The 19,647-nt window shown below is 43.7% G+C and overlaps 1 protein-coding gene across 1 annotated transcript in view; it reads left to right on the top strand.

The window, feature by feature from the left end:
• Positions 1–4,150: 4,150 nt before the first annotated feature.
• PRKAA1 (protein kinase AMP-activated catalytic subunit alpha 1) overlaps positions 4,151–19,647 on the top strand; it is a 47,403-nt gene continuing 31,906 nt past the window's right edge. The window contains 1 exon segment of the mRNA XM_049767691.1: positions 4,151–4,267. The gene's annotated coding sequence lies outside the window, so the exon portion shown is untranslated.

Below are 19,647 nucleotides of genomic sequence, written 5' to 3'. Positions count from 1 at the left end.
CAAATTAATTTATTCCTTCATCCACCATTAAACTAGTGTGGATTCACTACTGTGATGTCATTCCTGATTGTTTATATTCTAATATACCTGTATTGTTTCATTTTTGGGATTATATCTGACAGTCATTGAAGGGGCTACTCCAACTCAGTGCTCAGGGAACCATCTAATGCCAGAAATCGAACCTGGGGCTCATGTACACAAAGCCTAGTGTCATCTGTCTGGCTTTGGTAATGTACTTTGCAAAGATAGTTGTAAAACTACCTGATACGACTGGAATCTGGTATAAGCCAGGCTTTATCTTTGATTCTACTATGAAGAATGTTGAGCACTGAATATTATCTATCCTGCTATGTGTAGTGAGAGGTGTAGGAAAGGAAGATAAGGAGAAATGACATTCTAGAGTATGCACTGTGTTAAGATAGGAACCATGACTTTACATTTTGTACTTAACCTTGGTGTCTAGCAATGATCAAATGCTTGAAGAGAAGAGAGGGAAGGTTGGGGATGGAGACTAAGAATGAAAATAGATGTGAACATTTAAAGGAAAAGAATGAATAAATAAGGGACCCCAGAGAGATCATAAAGAGGTTATGATGTTTGCCTAAGACATACCCAACCCCTGGGTTAAATCCTTAGCACTATATATTAGTCCCTTGAGCACACTTAGGAGTCATGTCTGAGCTAGAGTCAGGAGTGGCACCTGAGCTCTGCCAGGTGTGGGCCCCAGGTGAGCTTGCCAAATAAAATGTTATAATTTACTTTACTTTTTTTTTTTTTGGGGGGGGGGTTGCCCCAAACCTGGTGGTGCTCAGGGGTTACTCCTGGTTCTGCGTTCAGAAAATTACTCCTGGTAGACTTGGGGGACCAAATGGGATGTTGGGGATTGTAACCCAGGTTTGTCCCGGGTTGGGCTTCGTGCAAGGCAAACCACTGTACTCTCAGTCCAGCCCCTATTATTAAAGTTAATTAGTTGGAAAGTTAATTGGAATACTTTGGACCTCATTTTAAAAACAATATTATTTGCTCATCAATTATTGTTCGTTTGGTTTGATTTTGGCCATACCCAGCAGTGCTCAGAGGTTATTCCGGGCTCTGCGCTAAGGAATTACTCTGGCAGGCTTAATGGACAATATGAGATGCCAAGAAATTGAACCCGGGTCAGCTGCATGAAAGGCAAACACCCTACCCACCTTTGAAATAGCTCCAGCATCTTATTATTTTGGGTTTTGCTCAGGGGCTAGTCCTGGATCCATGCTCAAGAATAATCCCTGTCTTGCTTACATGATATATGCGGTAATCAGGGATTTGAACCTGGATTGGTAAGATACAAGGCAAGCCACCTTAACTACCGTGCAATTTCTCAGGCTCCTTAATTAAATTTTTTTTTTAAATGCAGCAATTAAAACTGCTTGAAAAGAAACCATGGGAGAGGAGATAACATAGCCTTTATATTTCTATTCAATGTGTTATTCTTGGCTTTATTTTTTCACATTGCTTCTTTAGTGAACACTGCATAAATGTTTAACTAAACAATAATATAATGTAAAATAACACTAAAGCAGAAACATTGCTGCTGCCTAAAAACATAATTATTACTTTCTCAGTAGGGTGTTCATAGTTTCATGGAGAATGGCAATGTGGGTTTGATGTAACTGAACCCCTCCAGAAACTGAGGTCATTGATATTCTTTCTTTTATTTATGTATTTATTTATTTATTTGGTTTTGTTTTTGGGTCACACCCCGGCGGGTGCTCAGGGGTTACTCCTGGCTTGTTCTGACTCAGAAATAGCTCCTGGCAGGCAAAGGGGACCATATGGGACACCGGGATTCGAACAACCACCTTTGGTCCTGGATTGTCTGCTTGCAAGGCAAGCGCCCCTGTGCTATCCTCTCCGGGACCTATTTAATTATCTTATTTATTTATTTATTTATTTTTTAAAATTTTTGTTTGTTCCTGACCTTACCAATAGTTCTTAGAGCTTATTTCTGGTACTCAATTGCTCAGAGGATTATTCCTAGTGGTCTTGGGGGATCAAATGAGGTTCCAGGTATTGAAACTCGGTTGGCCACATGCAAGGCAAATGTCTTTCTTGCTGTGCTATTTCTTCCATCCCAATATTTTTCTTTTAATTAAAGGTTTAAAGAAATAATTAAAACATTACAAGGAAAATTCTAGACACGATTAGCTTTTATTATTAGTTTGTTTTTTTATTTTGGGTCACACCCTAGCTGTGCCCAGGGGTTATTCTTGTGTTAAGGAGTGATCTCTGGACTGTGTTCCAGGGACCACAAGGGGAGTCTGGGGGTCCCTAACTTAGGTCAGCAGCATGCAAAGCAAAGTTCCTTATATGCTGCACTATTTTTTTGGGCCCCATGATGCAATTTTAAAGATATTATTTATAAGTGTGAAAGTTTAAAGCACATTTTTCTGAGAAAACCTAGAGAGCAGTTTCTATTCTGTGGAGACCCCCCGATGCCAGAGCTGCCCATATTCATAATAAACGTGTGAAGAGACCGGAGAGCAAAAATTCCAGTACCACCATAACCATGGCTAACCACAAATTTCCCAAATAATAAAAGCGGTTTTAAACCCCTTTTGCTCTTCAATACAAGCTGTGGGATACACACACAGGACAGTTCAAAAGAAAGAGCTGTCCAGAGCTAGTTGCAACTGTTCTTAGCATTTCAGACTGAGGATTCTAAGCTCCAAGACTCTTGCTTTACCTGCAGTAAGCTAATGCACGTTGCTTTGATGTTATAAATAGAAAATATGTAAAATTGAAGTGAGAGGTGGGTAACTGTTGTTGGGAGAGATAAAAGATGAAAATGGCCAGTCTTTCAATTTTTTATTCCTATTGACACTGACCCAAACGCCTATGACATAGCAAAAATTGAGATCATAGAAAAAACTGTCTTCCCCTGCCCCTTCCATGTTAGCGGAATATAACTGAGTAACAAAGTCACTCTTATACATACTAGGTTATGAATAAAGCCCACTTTATTTCTGATAGGACATTATCCTCATGTAAAATAATAGATTAAAATTTACTCGCTGGAATTGTACTCAAGCAATACACATGTTGGTCTGATAGGGCTCTAAGTCTTGTTTGCAGCTTAGTCAAAGCATGTGTCTAAAAACTATTAATTCCCATTCGTCTCCATGTCTGGAAACACCCAAACCCCCAACACGCATGCATTGCAAATTCGTCCCAGCACCAAGAGGTCCCTCTTTGCAACTTGGTGGAAGGGGAGGTGGTTTTGGGGAAAGGGTGGGGGCGGGTAAGAGAGTAGATTTCAGTCGAGTATCCATCCAGCAGGGGTAAAAGATCTAAGCAACCAAAGCCCTGGAGCTGCCGAGGTCTTTGACTTGACTCAATAGCTCCAGTAAAAACAGGTTAGGCCGCCGATGCAAGAGAACCGGGCAGGGCCGCTCCATCCAACCGACGGAATGACAACCCTCTGCGGTTTCTCGATTGCATGGGAGCAGGAAACCAGAATGGACGAAGAGGGTAGAAAACCCGGGCAACTGGGGCCGGCGCGGTTCGGCGCAAGTGGTAAAAGGCGTCTGCCTTGCGCGCGGTAGCCTAGGAGGACCTGGGTTAGATCCCCCAAGCCAAGCAGGAGCTATTTCTGAGCGCAGAGCCAGTAGGAGCCGCTGAGCGTCCAAAAATAAATAAAAAAATAAATAAACAAAAGAAAGAGGAAAAAGCCCGGCCTGGCGACCTTGAAGTCCTCCGGCGCCTCAGCAACCAAGCCCTAGGCACGCTCATGCCACTCCCCGGTGTCCATCTCGCCCCTGGGAAGCACCAGAAGCCCTCCTGCCGCCAGTTGCAATAAGGGAGCGAGCACCGGCGTGCTGGTGCAGATCGGCACTGCGAGGCAGGACTTCCTACACCCCTCCCGCGCGCAGGTGGGCGGTGCGGGACGCTGAGCGGTCCCGGGGACCCTTTCGGAGACCCCACCCTCCCGGCCTGCCCGCCAGGGGGAGACGCAGTGCGCCCGACGTGCTGCGGCGGGGCCACCCGACGGGCGTCGCTCGACAGGCGGCGGCTCTCCTCTCCCCTCCCTGCCTCCCTCCCTCCCGCCTCGCCCGCCCCCACCACCCCTCCGCCCCCTCGCCGCGCTCCGCTCCGTCTGCGCAGACGCAGTCGTTCCTGGGGAAAGATGGCGGCGGCCGAGAAAGCAGAAGCACGACGGGCGGGTGAAGATCGGCCACTACATCCTGGGGGACACGCCTGGGGGTCGGCACGTTCGGCAAAGTGAAGGGTGAGTGAGTGGCTCGCGGCGTCGGGGAGTCGAGGGTGGGCGGAAGAGCCCGCTTTTCTCGCACCGCTTCATCCTCCTCCTCCTCCTCCTCCTGGAGGGCGGCGGCGCCCCGGTCCCCCCGCGCCCCGGCCCAGCCCCATCGCTTCCCGGCACTTCTGGGCATTGTCCGGAGTTTTCCGTCCTTTCACCTGCCCGCCTGCTCGGTCGGCAAGGGCCAAGTACCTCCCCCCCACTCAACTCAACCCACATGGGCTGGTGGTTCGGGGGCCAGTTTGTTGGGGGGCCTGATAAGAAAAGGCTGAGAGTCTCCTTGGAAAAGGATCAAGAATTCTCCCCCCCTCCCCAGCCATAGTGCATCTAGAGACTGAGTCCCCTTTATTATTATTATTATTATTATTATTATTTTTGAGATAATTTTTTTGGTGGATGCTGAGTCTCAGCCTGCATGCATGCAGAGTCAGTGTGTGCTCAAAGCCTTCCTGCTGATGTTGCCTTCAGAGAGTATTTGACTTGTTTATTTCACAACCCGTTCGCTTTCCAGTCGTTTTCTCACGGGATTTCAATGTTCAGAAGCAAGTGGCTGCACATCATTTTGATGCACAACCCTTCTATTTCAGTGTAGCCTTTTGGAAAGAAAGCTTTCCTCCGACCAGCCAGTTGACATCATGAAACATCATGAAAAGTTTTACTTACTGTAAAACTTCTTCTTCTTCTTTTTTTTTTTTTTTGAAGGGTAAATGTTTTCCTTAAAAAAATATTTGGCTCTTTGGTTAGGGGTGTGTGTGTGGGGGGAGGGAGGGAGGGAGGGAGAGGGAGAGAGAGAGAGAGAGAGAGAGAGAGAGATGAGAGTGAGAGAGAGAGGAGAGAGATGAGATGAGTGAGAGAGAGGAGTATAGAGAGAGATGGAGAGAGGAGGAGAGAAGGAAATAGGGAAGTGGTAGTAATTCATATGCTGGCTTTCGGTAAATTAAAGGCTCTGACTCAGATATACTAAGCTTTTGGTAAAATATTGACTTGATTTTTATTTTTGGGGGGTTGGGCCTGCACCCAGCAGTGTTCAGGGCTTACTCCTGGCTCTGCACTCCTGGGATCTCTTCCCTGGCAGATCAGGAACCCAAATGTAGTGCCAGGGATTGAATCCCGGCAGTTGTGTGTAAGGCAAGTGCCTTATCCCATTGTACTATCCCTCTGCCTCCAGTAAATACTGACTTGGAAAGAAAAAAGTTTGTGAAAGTGTTCCAGTGAATTAATTGAGTTTTGTTCCTCCAGAGTTAAATATTTTAAAATTTTATCTAGGGATGTATTGTACTTCTCTTTCCCTTTCCGAGTCAGAGAACTGGGAAATTGCTATATAGTCATAGGGAAGCTTAAGCCTTTGTACAAAAAATCAGCAAGGGCAGACCTTGTAAAAAAAAAAAAAAAAGCACGCTAATGCCATAAAAGGGTAATAATAACTGTTAGGCCAGTAAGAATGTTTTCTGCCTTTTTAAGTTTTTGGCTCTTCAGGCTCTTGGTAGCAGTTACACAGTGCCTTTTGTATACAGGTATTTGTAAGAAATGATCACTCATGTCCCCAATAATGATTAACAGTTTTGGTGCTTTCACCCCTCCCAGCGTTTTGCCTGGATTAGGATACTCATCATTCTCCTAATATAGGTCTGAGCTGAGTCAAGTTTCATCATTTTATTTACTAACTGGCCTTTGGCAGAGCAGCTGGAAAGCAAGAGGAAATGCCTTTTCTAGATTCGTACTTGATGTGTCCGAGACAGGAATTTCTCTAGTGATTCCTATTCCTAATCTTCTCTCCACACCTGCCACTCTCGGAACATCACATACTTTCCATGTGAACAGTGACTCCAAAGACTGAGCAGCCAAATATTAGGTCTGTAGTTTCGTGGAAACAGTTAGATTTGCTCATAAACACATCAGATGGTATGCTCCTTACAACCACCCCCAGAGCACTTTGTGAGGTAGGGATTACACAAGATGGTGGTTAGAGAGTCTACCTTACGTTCAGTGAACCAAATACTGCTGGTGATTGAACCCATGTAAACCTTTGCATGCAAAACAAGTGCTCCAATGTTTTGAACAGTCTTTTAAACTCAATGTATTTTTATTTATTTTGAGGGGTGGGCTCTCTCCTGGCTTAGCACTTGGGGATCATCAGGGATCACTCTGGTGAGGTTCAGTGGGGGTACTGGACATCAAGCCCAGGTCACCTATGTGTAAGGCAAGTGCTTACCCATTGTACTGTTTCTTCAACCCCTCAGTGGTATATTTTAGAGGATGTTGAACATTTGGCAAAACTTTTGCCACGAGCAATAAGAAGTCTTAGTTCATACTGGTTAGGAACATCTCTGGCATGCTTCAGGGCAAGGACACCAGGTCCACATATTGCTCATTAATGTCACTGGTTATTCCAAGCCTCTAGTAGGAATTCCATGGGCCAAAGGCCTTCCTAGACTGGTGTTCCGAAGTAGACACTACCAAGGGGAGGAATGGTACCCTGAGAGGATTCTGACCTATCCTTGGATGTATATGTTGAGAATATATTCTTTGTTTTTTTTTTTTTTTTTTTTTTTTTTGGTTTTTGGGCCACACCCAGTGACGCTCAGGGGTTACTCCTGGCTATGCGCTCAGAAGTCACTCCTGGCTTGGGGGACCATGTGGGACGCCGGGGGATCGAACCGCGGTCCGTCCTAGGCCAGCGCAGGCAAGGCAGGCACCTTACCTCCAGCGCCACCGCCCGGCCCCATATTCTTTGTTTTTGTTTGGGGTCCACACTAGGCAGTGTTCAAGGTTACTCCTGGTTCTGCAACTGGCAACTTAGGGGGAAAGCTAATATGTGATGCTGGGGAATGGAACCTGTTTGGTCATGTGCAAGGCAAATGCCATTTCCACTTTACTGTCATTACAGCCCGTAGGTATATGTTCTTATGAGTAATTGGATATCACAAGAAGGTGGGTAGATATCTATACAGAATAGGATTGGTATGAACTGGTATGACAGAAGGAGGAACACTGGTGCTCTTCAACAGGCAAAACTACTTGTGAATTGACAACTTGATTTGAATTCATATGGATGTTAGAATTAGACACTTCATTGGCAATTTGGTATAGATTTAACTTTTAGAAAAAGTTACACACAGTCTGGGATTGCTGGTGTTAATTTGAAGGACTGGAAGGTGCATGTGCAGCAAAATTGAGCTCAGTTCCCAGCACTATAGGCTCCCCCAAGTCCTATGGGGAGCAACTCCTGAATACTAATGCAGGAGTAGTCCTCATAGCTGTATGACCCTCAAACAAAAATTAAGAAGGGAAGTAAAATTAGACATATACTTTGTTCAGTTTAACACAAATGTACAGGGGTTAAGACACTTGTTTTGCATGTGGCCAACCATGTTTGATCTTTGGCATGGCAACTTAAGTTTAAAGTTTTATTTTGGGGGGTGGGTCACACCCAGCAGTGCTCAGGGGTTACTCCTGGCTCCCTGCTCAGAAATCACTCCTGGCAGGCTCAGGGACCATATGGGATGCCGGAATTCGAACCAATGACCTTTTGCAAGTAAGGCAAATGCCTTACCTCCATGCTATCTCTCTGGATCCAAGTTTGAAATTTTAAGTTTTAGGTGCAAATATCTATATATTTATAGTTGTAATGATTTTTTTTTTGTGGGGGGGCACACCTTGAAGCACTCAGAGGTTATTCCTGTCTCTGCGCTCAAAAGTCACTTCTGGCTGGCTCAGGAGACCATATGGGCAGCATGCAAGGGCAAACACCCTACTGCTGTGCTATAACTCTGGCCCCTGTTACAATGATTATTTTATTTCTAATTAAAGGCTAAAAGAATACTCTGATAACTTTTTTATTTGGTGGGGGGGGAATAGGTCACACTTAGCAGTGCTCAGGCTCAGGAATCACTCCTGGCGGGCTGCAGGGACCATATGGGATGCTGGGAATTGAATCAGGTTGGCCACATGCAAGGGAAGCACTCTATCTGCTGTATTATTGCTCCAGTCCTTTAACATCTTGGGGGACAAGTTTTTAAAAAAAAATCTGGAATAGTTTGGATTTTGCTTTGATCTTTTTCCCCTTCCTGTGGTTTTGGTCCACACCTGGCCGTGCTCAGGGCTTACTCCTGACTCGGTGCTCAGGAATCACTCCTTGAGGGCATCAGGGGCCATATGGGATCTGGGATCAGTCAAATGCAAGTCAACACACCTTCCCTTTTGTTCTGTCACTCAGGCTTCTCTTTGATCATCTTTTTACATTTATTTTGGTTTTGAACTACACCTAGTGGTGCTCAAGGCTTACTTTTAGCTCTGTGCTCAGGGGTCATTCCTCCTTGGCTCTGGGAACTCCATGTAGACTGTACTATCTCAATAGCCACTCTTACTATTTCTAAGGTACCCTTTTTCTTCCTCTACTTGTTAGTGTTACTCTCCACTCCCTTCTAGGGTGTATACTTCTCTTCCTCAGGAGGAACAATGCAGATAAATGCAGAGTCCCTGATACTCTGGCAGTAATTGAGAACAGCAATTTTTGTTGCTTTTCCCAGAGAAGACTATCTAGTAAGATGGGGGTGGTTTTTGGCAAGTGAGAGGTTTACATATATAAACCTATTTATTTAGTTGCAAGTATTTCTGCTTAAAAAACACAGGTAAATAGATGACTGTTCTCTTTGTAAATGAATCATAAAAGTTAATTGGAGCATTTCTATTAATGTAGCACATCTACATATGATTTTGAGCTATGTATATAATACATATATGACATTTATGAATGGATCTCCAGAATTTAAGGTTGAGGGGCCAGAGCGAGTTACAGTTGGTAAAGCATATGCCTTGCATGCTGCCAACCCAGGTTTGATCCCTGGTATTCCATGTGGTCCTGAGCACCACCAGGGAGATTCTTGAGCTCAGTCAGGAATAACCTCTGATCATGGCTGGCTGTGGCTCAAAACTGCTATATAACCTATATAAGTTAGTTGTAGAAGAGTTGGAGTCAGAGTGATAATAGAGTAGGTTTGGCATTTGCCTTCCAAGCTGCTAATTGGGTTTTATTCCCAGCATCTACATGATCCTCTGAAGCAATGCTAGGAGTGATTCCTGAGTGTAGAACCAGGATTAAGCCCAGAAGCACAACCAAAAGAGATCCAAAAAGAAATAAAAAGTATTTGTATAAATTAATAAACATATTAAAAAAAAACCTCTTGGTGCCAGAGCGATATAGCATAGCAGGCAGGGGGTGTTTGCCTCACATGCAGCTGACCTGGGTTTGATCCCTGGTAACCCCACATGGTCCCCCGAGTCTGCCAGGAGTTCTCTCTTAGTGCAGTGTTAGAAGTAACCCCTGAGTACCGCCGAGTATGGCTCAAAACACAAAACAAAGTTTTCCGATCTTGCTGGTGAAGCTGTGTTCATTGTACAGTCTCTATAGATGTGATAGTATTTATAAAAATTAATGAAATGGTTCGGCCTCTACAAATTTTCTATAAAGAGATACCATAAATCTGTAATATTTGTCATAATGACATAAACGGCATAAGTATTTGTCGTATTTGTAAACGCAAGATATTTGTAAATATTTCTTATTCGTAAGTGCAGAATACTTATAAGTGCAAAATATTGGAATTAACCTTTCTAATAGGTAACAGTTATTACCCACTTAATGTATACCTGCAAATGGTGGTGGAAATGCAAGGGCTTTATAATTTAGGGAGCTTTTATTCAAGAGAAAAACCTAAGAGGAGAACAATATGCACTTTCTGTATGAAAAGTTGATGGGCAAATCTGAATCTATTTATGTCTCTCAAAAGATATTCCTGCAATTTGCTTTGTTAGTTGTCAGAATTCTCTTTACAGGGAGCAGTGGAACAGTTCAATGTATATTGTTTTATTTTTGAATTGTACAGTGCAGGGACTAATTTCACAAAATAATGTATGTTATAATTGTAAGAATAAGCATTTGTTATACAATCAGAAGTGGTAGCCTCTGTGGGGAAGGGGAAAGGAAAGCTAATTGGAGGAATCACTTGAACTGCATCTGCATTTGTAATATTCTTTTTTTCTTTTGGTTTTTGGGCCACACCCCGGCAGTGCTCAGGGGTTACTCCTGGCTGTCTGCTCAGAAATAGCTCCTGGCAGGCACAGGGGACCATATGGGACACCGGAATTCGAACCAACCACCTTTTGGTCCTGGTATTGTCTGCTTGCAAGGCAAACTCCGCTGTGCTATCTCTCCGGGCCCATTTGTAATAATTCTGTTGGTTAAAAATTGGTGGTGTGTGGCTCTTGATATTTGGTTAGTCTTTGGGAATTAGGAAGGGTAAGAAAAGGTATCTTATTTTGAAAATAAGATAGTAGGTAATAGTATCCAGAGACAATAGAGATGAGGGCCACGGGGACCAGTCCATGGTAAGAAACTTGCTATAAATGACAGGAGAATGCAGTTAGGGCAGAGAAGGGAACACTTTGACAATGATAGTTGGAACTGATCACTGTGAACAAGAACTGGGTGCTGTAAGGAGATAAAGAGATAGGAGGGACATTCCTTAGGCAGCAGTATTGCAAACCACAGTGTCTAAAAGGAAAAAAAAAAAAGGAACAGAGAGAGATAGACAGAAGAAAAATGTCTGCCCAGAGGCAGGCAAGGAGAGGGGGCCAAAGGGAAACTCAGGACATTGGTGATGAGTGTTGTACATTGCATGATTAAAACTCATGAACAGCTTTGCAATTATGAAAAAAAAAGCCCAACTTTATTATGAACAATCTTATAATCACATTGTTTAATAATGTAAATAATAAATTAGAAAAGGTAGTTTTGACCAATTTATACTTAGAGCTCTTTATTTGGGGGTGTTGGGACTTGGGCCAGACTGGAAGGTGCTCAAGGGCTACTCTGACTTTGTGCACAGGGATCTCTCCTGACAGTGCTTGGGGAACTGTATATAGGCTAGGAAGTGAACTGAGGTCTATGGGATGGAAGACAGCAATGGCTTTGCTCTCTGTGCTATCTTCAAGCCCTGACGACCTATAGCTTCCCGCCCCCTCCTTTTACTGATCATATCTGGCTGTGCTCAGGGCTTGCTTGTTCCTAACTCTGCTGAGGTATCACTCCTGGTATGTGATGCTGGGCTTAGTTTGCAAGGCAAACTTCATATTGCTGTACCATCTCTCTGGCTTCATCTACCTAGAGCTTTTAAAGCTTGATGTTCTCCACTGAGATGGTTGTTTCCTTAATAATTTTGGCAGTGAATTTTTAATTTCAGAGTGGGAATGGAATAACCAGATGATTAGAATACCTTCAGTAGATATTTCTTTTTGCCACTCCTTGGCAAGATTTAAAATCCTCTCTCAGATATCTCCTCAGTCCCTTTGTTGTTGGTGGTGTTACTATGACAGGATTGCGTACACCTCTGGCTCTGGTTCCTGCACAATTCCAATTGTGGGTTATTGCATACCAGGTCGCAGTGCCTAGATCCTTTGCAGCAGCAATGACTGCAGGCTGCCTCTTCCATTTTGGTAGTCACGCACACTCTAGTCAAGTCATCTGGAATAGTGCTCACAAGTATTCTTTAGGGGTTGTACTTGCCAGTTATGGTATTTTTTTTTTTTTTTTTTTTTTGGCTTTTGGGCCTCACCCAGGTGACAGCCAGGTTACTCCTGGCTACGCACTCAGAAATCACTCCTGGCTTGGGGGGACCATATGGTACGCTAGGGGATCGAACCACGTCCATCCTATGCTAGCGCTTGCAAGGCAGACACCCTTACCTCTAGCGCCACCTCTCTGGCCCCCCAATTATGCTATTTCTGTATTTTTGGTTATGTGCTTACGGTGGTAATGGTATGATCTGCACCTCTTTGTTGTGGTGCTTTGGCTCTGGCTAGAATGGTCTGAAATCCCTTGCAGTCCTAGTAACCACAGCCAATAGAACTTCTGGGATTGTGCTTAGCTCAAGGCAAGGAACCTGAATTTGAGATGTCATACTTGCAAGGCAGGTGTTCTAAACCCACTGAACTACTGTTTAGCCCTCAAGGTATGGGTTTGTTTCCCTTCAGAATTAAATATCTGATTAGGGGAAAATTATTGTTATATGTTCTACAGTATTGAGTTCCTATATAGGACTGGAACGATATATTGTGCAGCAGGTAAAGCACTTGCCTAGCATGTGCCCCACCTTGGTTTGATTCCTGGCATCTCATCTGGTTCTGCAAGTCTTGCCAGGAATAAATTCTGAGTCTTGAGTTCCTTTAGAGAGCAGTAGCAGGTTGTTAGCTGATATTGAGTTCAATATTCTCTTTTCAGTGAGACTTTATGAATAAACTACACATGATATACTGATAAACTACACATGGGGAACATGTAGAAATAGCTTTCATTCTTTTCAGAAGTTATGCTGTTAAATAGTCACATTCACAGTTGGAGAGTGTAGGAGTGAAGCAGCTTGCCTTACATGTGGCCCCGGCTCAGTTTGATCCCTGGTATATGATTCCCTAGTCACCCTCAGGAGCAACTCCCAGTACTGATCAGGGAGTAGCCTGAATATCACTGTGGGGTTTTGAGCTTCAGGGAAAAGGAAGAGATATCTGTTAAAAATGTATATTCCTCTCATGGCTGGAGGGGCACACCTGGCTATACTGATGCTTAGGGTTTACTCATAGCTCTGCAGTCAGGAATTATTCCTGGCATTTCTCAGGGAGACCATTGAGGATGCCAGGAATTGATCCAGGGTCAGTCTTGTGCAAGGAAGCACCTTACTGACTGTCCTGTCACGCTGATGCCAGTAATATATGTTCATATCTAAGCCCATTGACTACATTGACTGTGGGGTAGCAATTAATTTGACTACAGCTGAGTTTAGTCAGTGAAGACTTTTTTTGCTCAATTTTTCAAAAATGATTCATATTATGATATTTTGTAATCAATTACCCTTATATGGTACATTGATTGTGAGATTGAGTGACTAGGTTAAGTGATTTAGCAAAGACCTGTTCATACTCGATCATTTAATATCTTTACTTTGATAAATGATATCTCTCAGTGCCTCATGATTAGTATCATAAGCATTTTTATTTTTTTTTATTTTTGGGCCACACTCAGTGACACTCAGATGCTGCTCTTGGCTCCATGCTCAGAAATTGTTCCTGGCTGGGAGACTTATGGACGCTGGGGAATCGAACCAAGGTTTGTCCTAGGTCAGCTGCATGCAAGGCAAATGCCCTACTGTTGCACCACCACACTGGCCCCATCATAAGTATTTGTGTGCGCGTGTGAGTGTGTGTATGTTTTGTTGTTGTTTTTAATTCTATTTAAAAAAGTTTTAAACACGGGCCGGCGAGATGGCACTAGAGGTAAGGTGTCTGCCTTGCAAGCGCTAGCTAAGGAAGGACCGAGGTTCGATCCCCCTGGCGTCCCATATGGTCCCCCCAAGCCAGGGGCAATTTCTCAATTTCTGAGTGCTTAGCCAGGAGTAACCACCTGAGCATCAAACGGGTGTGGCCCGAAAAAACAAACAAACAAACAAAAGTCTCTAAACTTATGCACCTGCGCGGCTCCACCTGTGCCTGCGCTCTAGGCTTCAAGGCTCACCGCAGCGGCCCTCCTACTCTTCATGGCATAGCGTCCGCAGGAGTCAGGGGAGCCCGTCTGAGATCGGACACCCCCCGGAGGGTCGCTTCCATCCACCTCTTATGCGTCAAGGACTGCCAGCGATGGCTGGGTATGGGCCCGACCCTCAGCGCCATCCATTTTCAGGGCTAGTTGATTCAGCAGGTGAGTTGTCACATACTCCTTAGAAGATTCCGACTTCCATGGCCATCGTCCTGATCATAAGCATTTTTTTTAAGTTTTTGGATTACACCCACCAATGCTTAGGACTTACTCATGGCTCTGTACTCAGGAATTATTACTGACAGTGCTCAGGGTCCATATACGGTGCTGGGCTGCATGCAAGACTAGTCTTACCTGTATCTCTTGGCCCCTATCATGACTTATTTGTAAGGATCTTGTGAAATAATCTATTTTCTAAGATAAATGGTACTAGGTTTTCGAAATGATTATTTCTTGTTTGGGGCCCCTCCTGGGGATCTTTTGGGGCTACTCCCAAGCTCTTTGATCTCTCCTAGCCTGTGGTGCCCAGGAATTGAATGAGGCCTCCTTCTCCTTCATACAAAGCCTGCTCTTAGCCCCTTGCAATAGCATTCCTATCTCTGCTGCTGAAAAAAAAAATTTTTTTTTTTTGGTTTTTGGGTCACACCTGGCAGCACTCAGGGGATACTCCTGTCTCTACACTCAGAAATCAATCCTGGCAGGCTCAGAGGACCATATGGGATGCCGGAATTCCAACCACCGTCCCTTCTACATCTAAGGCAAAACGCACTTACCGCCTGTACTATCTCTCCGGCCCCTGAAATTATTTTGTTTTTGTTTTTGTTTTTGGGTCACACCCCGCCAGCACTCAGGGGTTACTCCTGGCTCTATGCTCAGAAATTGCTCCTGGCAGGCTCAGGGAACCATATGGGATGCCGGGATTTGAACCACCATCCTTCTTCATGCAAGGCAAATACCCTACCTCCATGCTATCGCTCCGACCCTGCTGTTGAAATTCTAAACATTGTCATATGTTGGTAATTGTATTTAAACAAATATTTTTTGTTACTATAAGTAAGAAAAATGAAATAGTCTATATATAATAATCTTAAGTCACCAAGATTTTTTCAGAGAAGAGGGAGACAAGTAAGATGGGAGCTGGAGCAATAGTACAGCAATGGTACAGCAGGCATGGTGCTAGCCTTGTATAGTGTCGGCCTAGGTTCATCCCTGATACCCCAGCTTCCCTGAGCCCACTAGGAATGATCCCTGAGAACCCAAAAGAAAAAGCAAAACAAAAGAATTTACATCTACATTATGGAGAATATCAGTTTATTTTGAAAAAGAAAAGACTTGAGAACCATTAATATTGGGACAGTTTTTGAAAACTTTGGAGAGAAATAACATACATAGTATCCATTTAAGACTGGGAAATAGGCGGGAGTTATAGCACAGTGGTAGGGCATTTGCCTTGCAGATGGTCAAGCTCGGACAGACCCTAGTTTGGTTCCCAGCATCCCATATAGTCCTCCGAGCCTGCCAGGAGCGATTTCTGAGTGTAGAGTCAGGAGTAGCCCGTGAGCACCGCAGGCTGTGACCCAAAATTCAAAACAAAACAAAAAACCCAAAAAGACTGGGAAATAGCTTAAACAATACTTAACTGGTTTTTTTACTGTTGGGTATTTTAGAGCCTTTTACTGACAATTTGTGTAGCAAATATATGTGACAAAACACATATACTCTTCCAGGTTTAACATAAACTCTTTCTTTGCAGTCCCCATTTTTGTGTTTTATAGATTATCATCTAGAAAAAATCTTTTGCTGTTTTTGAGCCACACTCTGAAGCGTTTAGGGGCTACTCCTCAGCCAGTGCTTTAACAAGGACTATGGGATGATGCAACAAACCAGAGCCTGCAGGTGCAGAGCAGGTGCATGCAGAGTGTTCACTCAGCACTTTGAGCTATCTCTGGCCTCCAGGAAACCAATATTTAAGAATCATTTCTGGGGCTGGAGAGATAGCACAGGGGTAGGTGCCTGCCTTACATGCAGCCAAGAGGGACTCAGTTCATTTTTCCGGCATCCCATATGGCCCCCCATCCCCCAGGGTCAATTTCTGAGTACAGAGCCAGGAGTAACCCTTGAGCTTCTCTGGGTGTGGCCCAAAACCAGTCAACAAATAAACAAATCAATCAAATAAACCAATCAACATAATAAAAGTTTGGTTTTTTGTTTTTTTGGGTTTTTTTTTTTTTTTTTGGTTTTTGGGCCATACCCAGCGGTGCTCAGGGGTTACTCCTGGCTGTCTGCTCAGAAATAGCTCCGGGCAGGCACGGGGACCATATGGGACACCGGGATTCGAACCAACCACCTTAGGTCCTGGATCGGCTGCTTGCAAGGCAAATGCCGCTGTGCTATTTCTCTGGGCCCAAGTTTTTTTTTTTGTTTGTTTGTTTTTTTAAAGAATCATTTTTTTGGGGGCCAGAGCGGTAGGGCGTTTGCCTTGTATGCGGTTGACCCAGGACAGATCTGGGTTTGACCCCTGGCGTCCCCATATGATCCCCCTGAGCCAGGAGCGATTTCTAGGTGCATAGCCCAGGAATAACCCCTGAGCGTCACCGAGTATGGCCAAAAAACCAATAAATAAATAAATAAATAAATAAATAAATAAATAAATAAATAAGAATCATTTCTTTTGTGCTGGAGTGGTAGCACAGCGGTAGGATATTTGCCTTCACACTGCAACCAAGGACGGACCTGGGTTTGATCCTGGTATCTTATATGGTTCCTCAAGCCTGCTGAGTGTGATGTTCTGAGCGAAGAGCCAGGAGTAATCCCTGAGTGCCACTGGGTGTGGCCCAAAAACAAAAAGAAAAGAAAAAGAACAATTTCTTTTGCTAACTTGTTAATTGTAATGAAAAATATCATATTTTAAAAAATTCACTTATAGATTGGTAGGCTTATTCTATCAGCCACCTGGGATTTCAGTAACAAAGTTCCTTGAAGCAAGAAAGATGATTTTCTTAGAGTTTTGGAGTCCAGAAGTTTGAAAATTAAGGGGCTGGCAGTGTTCCTTTTCCACTGATGGCTCTAGTGGAGAGTCTGAGCACCTTTGGGGTTGGGTGGCACCGGAAATTATTTGGTTTGTGGCTGTATAAATTTCATCTCAGACTCTTCACATCTTCCAACTCTAAAGGACATCACATATCAGATACAGGCTCCTGTATCAAGGGGCCTCTGAATCTAGGATGATTCTTTCTGGACAATTTAGCAATTTTCCTCTTGGTTAATTAATCTGCAGAGACTTTATATATATATATTTTTTGGGGGGGGCCCACACCCGGTGACACTCCGGTAATATCTTCTGGCTATATGCTCAGAAATAGCTCCTGGCTCGGGGGACCATATGGGACGCTGGGGATCGAACCCAGGTCCTATCCTAGGTCAGCCATGTGCAAGGCAAATGCCCTACAGCTGTGCTATTACTCTGGCCCCCAGAGAGACTTTATTTCTGAGATTCTTGTTGACAATGCATTTGACAGGAGACACTTTTTAGCCCAGTATATTTGCCATTATGTTGATTTTTTTTTGTTTTGTTTTGTTTTGTTTTTTTGGGTCACACCTGGCACTGCTCAGGGGTTACTCCTGGCTCCCATGCTCAGAACTCGCCCCTTGGCAAGCACAGGGGACCATATGGGATGCCGGGATTTGAACCACCCATCCTTCTGCATGAAAGGTAAACAACACCTTACCTCCATGCTATCTCTTTGGCCCCTATGTTTTTTTTTTTAAATAATGCCTTTATTTTAACACTGTGATTACAAACATGATTGTAGTTGGATTTCAGTCATACAAGAACACCCCCCCCCCTTCACCAGTGCAACATTCCTACCATCAGTGCCTCCTATCTCCTTTCTCCCCCCACCCCGTGCCTATATTCTACTTCTCCTACTCATTAACACTGTCATAGCAGTTGTTAGTGTAGGTATTTTTCTAACCGCACTTACCCTCTTTGTGCTAAGCTTCATACCATGAGCCGGTCCCTTCAGGCCCTCATCTCTGAGGATTATAACAATAATGTCTTTAATTTTTCTTAAAAACTATAGATGAGTGAGAGTATTTTGTGTCTATCTCTCTCCTCTCCCTCTGACTTATTTCACTCAGTATAATAGATTCCATGTATAGGAAAATTTCATGACTTCATCTCTCCTGACGGCTGTATAATCCATTGTGTATATGTACCACAGTTTCTTTAGCCATTCATCTGTTGAAGGGCATCTGGGTTGTTTCCAGAGTCTGGCTATTATAAATAGCGTTGCAATGAATATTGGTGTGAGTTGCCATTATGTTTTATTTGCTTTTAGTTTTGTTTTCTTTCTTCCTTAACATTTGAGTTACGTACTTTCCACCTCAACCCTTTTTATTCCGTACTTGCTCTGTCCCCCAGTATTTGAGTAACTGTTGAAAACTGGTTTTTAAAAAAAGAATGAATAAAAATTCTTGTTATCTTGTTTTAAAATTTGAAATTGGTATGGATATTTCCCATAGACTTAGTGTTCTGGTTAAGGAAGATATGCTCTTGATCAGTACCTGGAATAATGCAGGCAGAGTTCGTTTCCCAGTAACTTGCATAAGTGAATGGAGTACGTTTAGAAGTTTTATTAGCATGGAAGAATTCAGCTTTATTTTTTTTTTTTTTTTATTATTTTTTTTTTTGGTTTTTGGGCCACACCCGTTTGACGCTCAGGGGTTACTCCTAGCTATGTGCTCAGAAATCGCCCCTGGCTTGGGGGGACCATATGGGACGCCGGAGGTATCGAACCGCGGTCCGTTCCTTGGCTAGCGCTTGTAAGGCAGACACCTTACCTCTAGCGCCACCTTCCCGGCCCCCATCAGCTTTATTTTCAAAATTATAAAACTAAGTGAAGGGCTGGAGAGATGGCACAGCGGAGAGGTGTTTGTTTTGCATGCGGCTGACCCGATTTGACTTCTGGCATCCTGTAGGGTTCCCATGCCTGCCAGGAGTAATTTCTGAGCTCAGACCCAGGAGTAATCCCTTAGTGCCATATGGTGTGGCCCCACAAACAAAACAACTCTAAGTTAAGGGTTCTCTGATATGTTCATCTTATATTTATGTGAAAAAAAGGTAATTTCAGGGCTGAGGAGGTAATTCAGAGGCAAGAGACAAGGCTAGCATGCACCTGACCTGGGATTTGATCCTGGGCACTGCATGGCTAGTCCACAGCTTGTGGACCTCTGCTCTCATTCTCCCATCAAAACTACCACAATAAAGTATTTCATCTTTATTACTATGTGTAATGTCCTTTTTAGGATTGGAAAAAAGCTTGAATGTTTTAGGCAACTTGGTTCAAGGTTTGACTTTACAGATGTGGAACTTGGGGGGAATTAGGGGAATTTTTGATCTTTCCTTGTGGTTACCTGTAAAATGTTGCTTATAGGGCCAGAGAGAGAGAGTGATGGAGTTACCTTTTATTTATTTATTTATTTTTAATTGCAGCAAAGGAAGATACAAAGCTAAAAAGTTGTTGATAGTTAAGTTGCAGTCATACAAAGTTCCAACACCCATCCCTTCAGTGTTCATTCCTCAGTTTCCCTCCCACCCCCAGCCTGTCTCTATGACATACCTCTCTTTCTTTCTCTCTCTCCCCCCTTTACCCCTTTCTCTACCCACTCTTACCTATCCCTCTCCTGTCTCTTTCTCCCCCATCTGCCCTATCCTCTCCCACCCCAACACTTACTGAATGGTTTTCATGCATATCACTTCACTTCC

The sequence above is a fragment of the Suncus etruscus genome, chromosome 2, assembly GCF_024139225.1.
Source record: "Suncus etruscus isolate mSunEtr1 chromosome 2, mSunEtr1.pri.cur, whole genome shotgun sequence".
NCBI lineage: Eukaryota > Metazoa > Chordata > Mammalia > Eulipotyphla > Soricidae > Suncus > Suncus etruscus.
The sequence above is the reverse complement of the archived record's forward strand: the minus strand, read 5'-3'. Positions and strand labels throughout refer to the sequence as shown.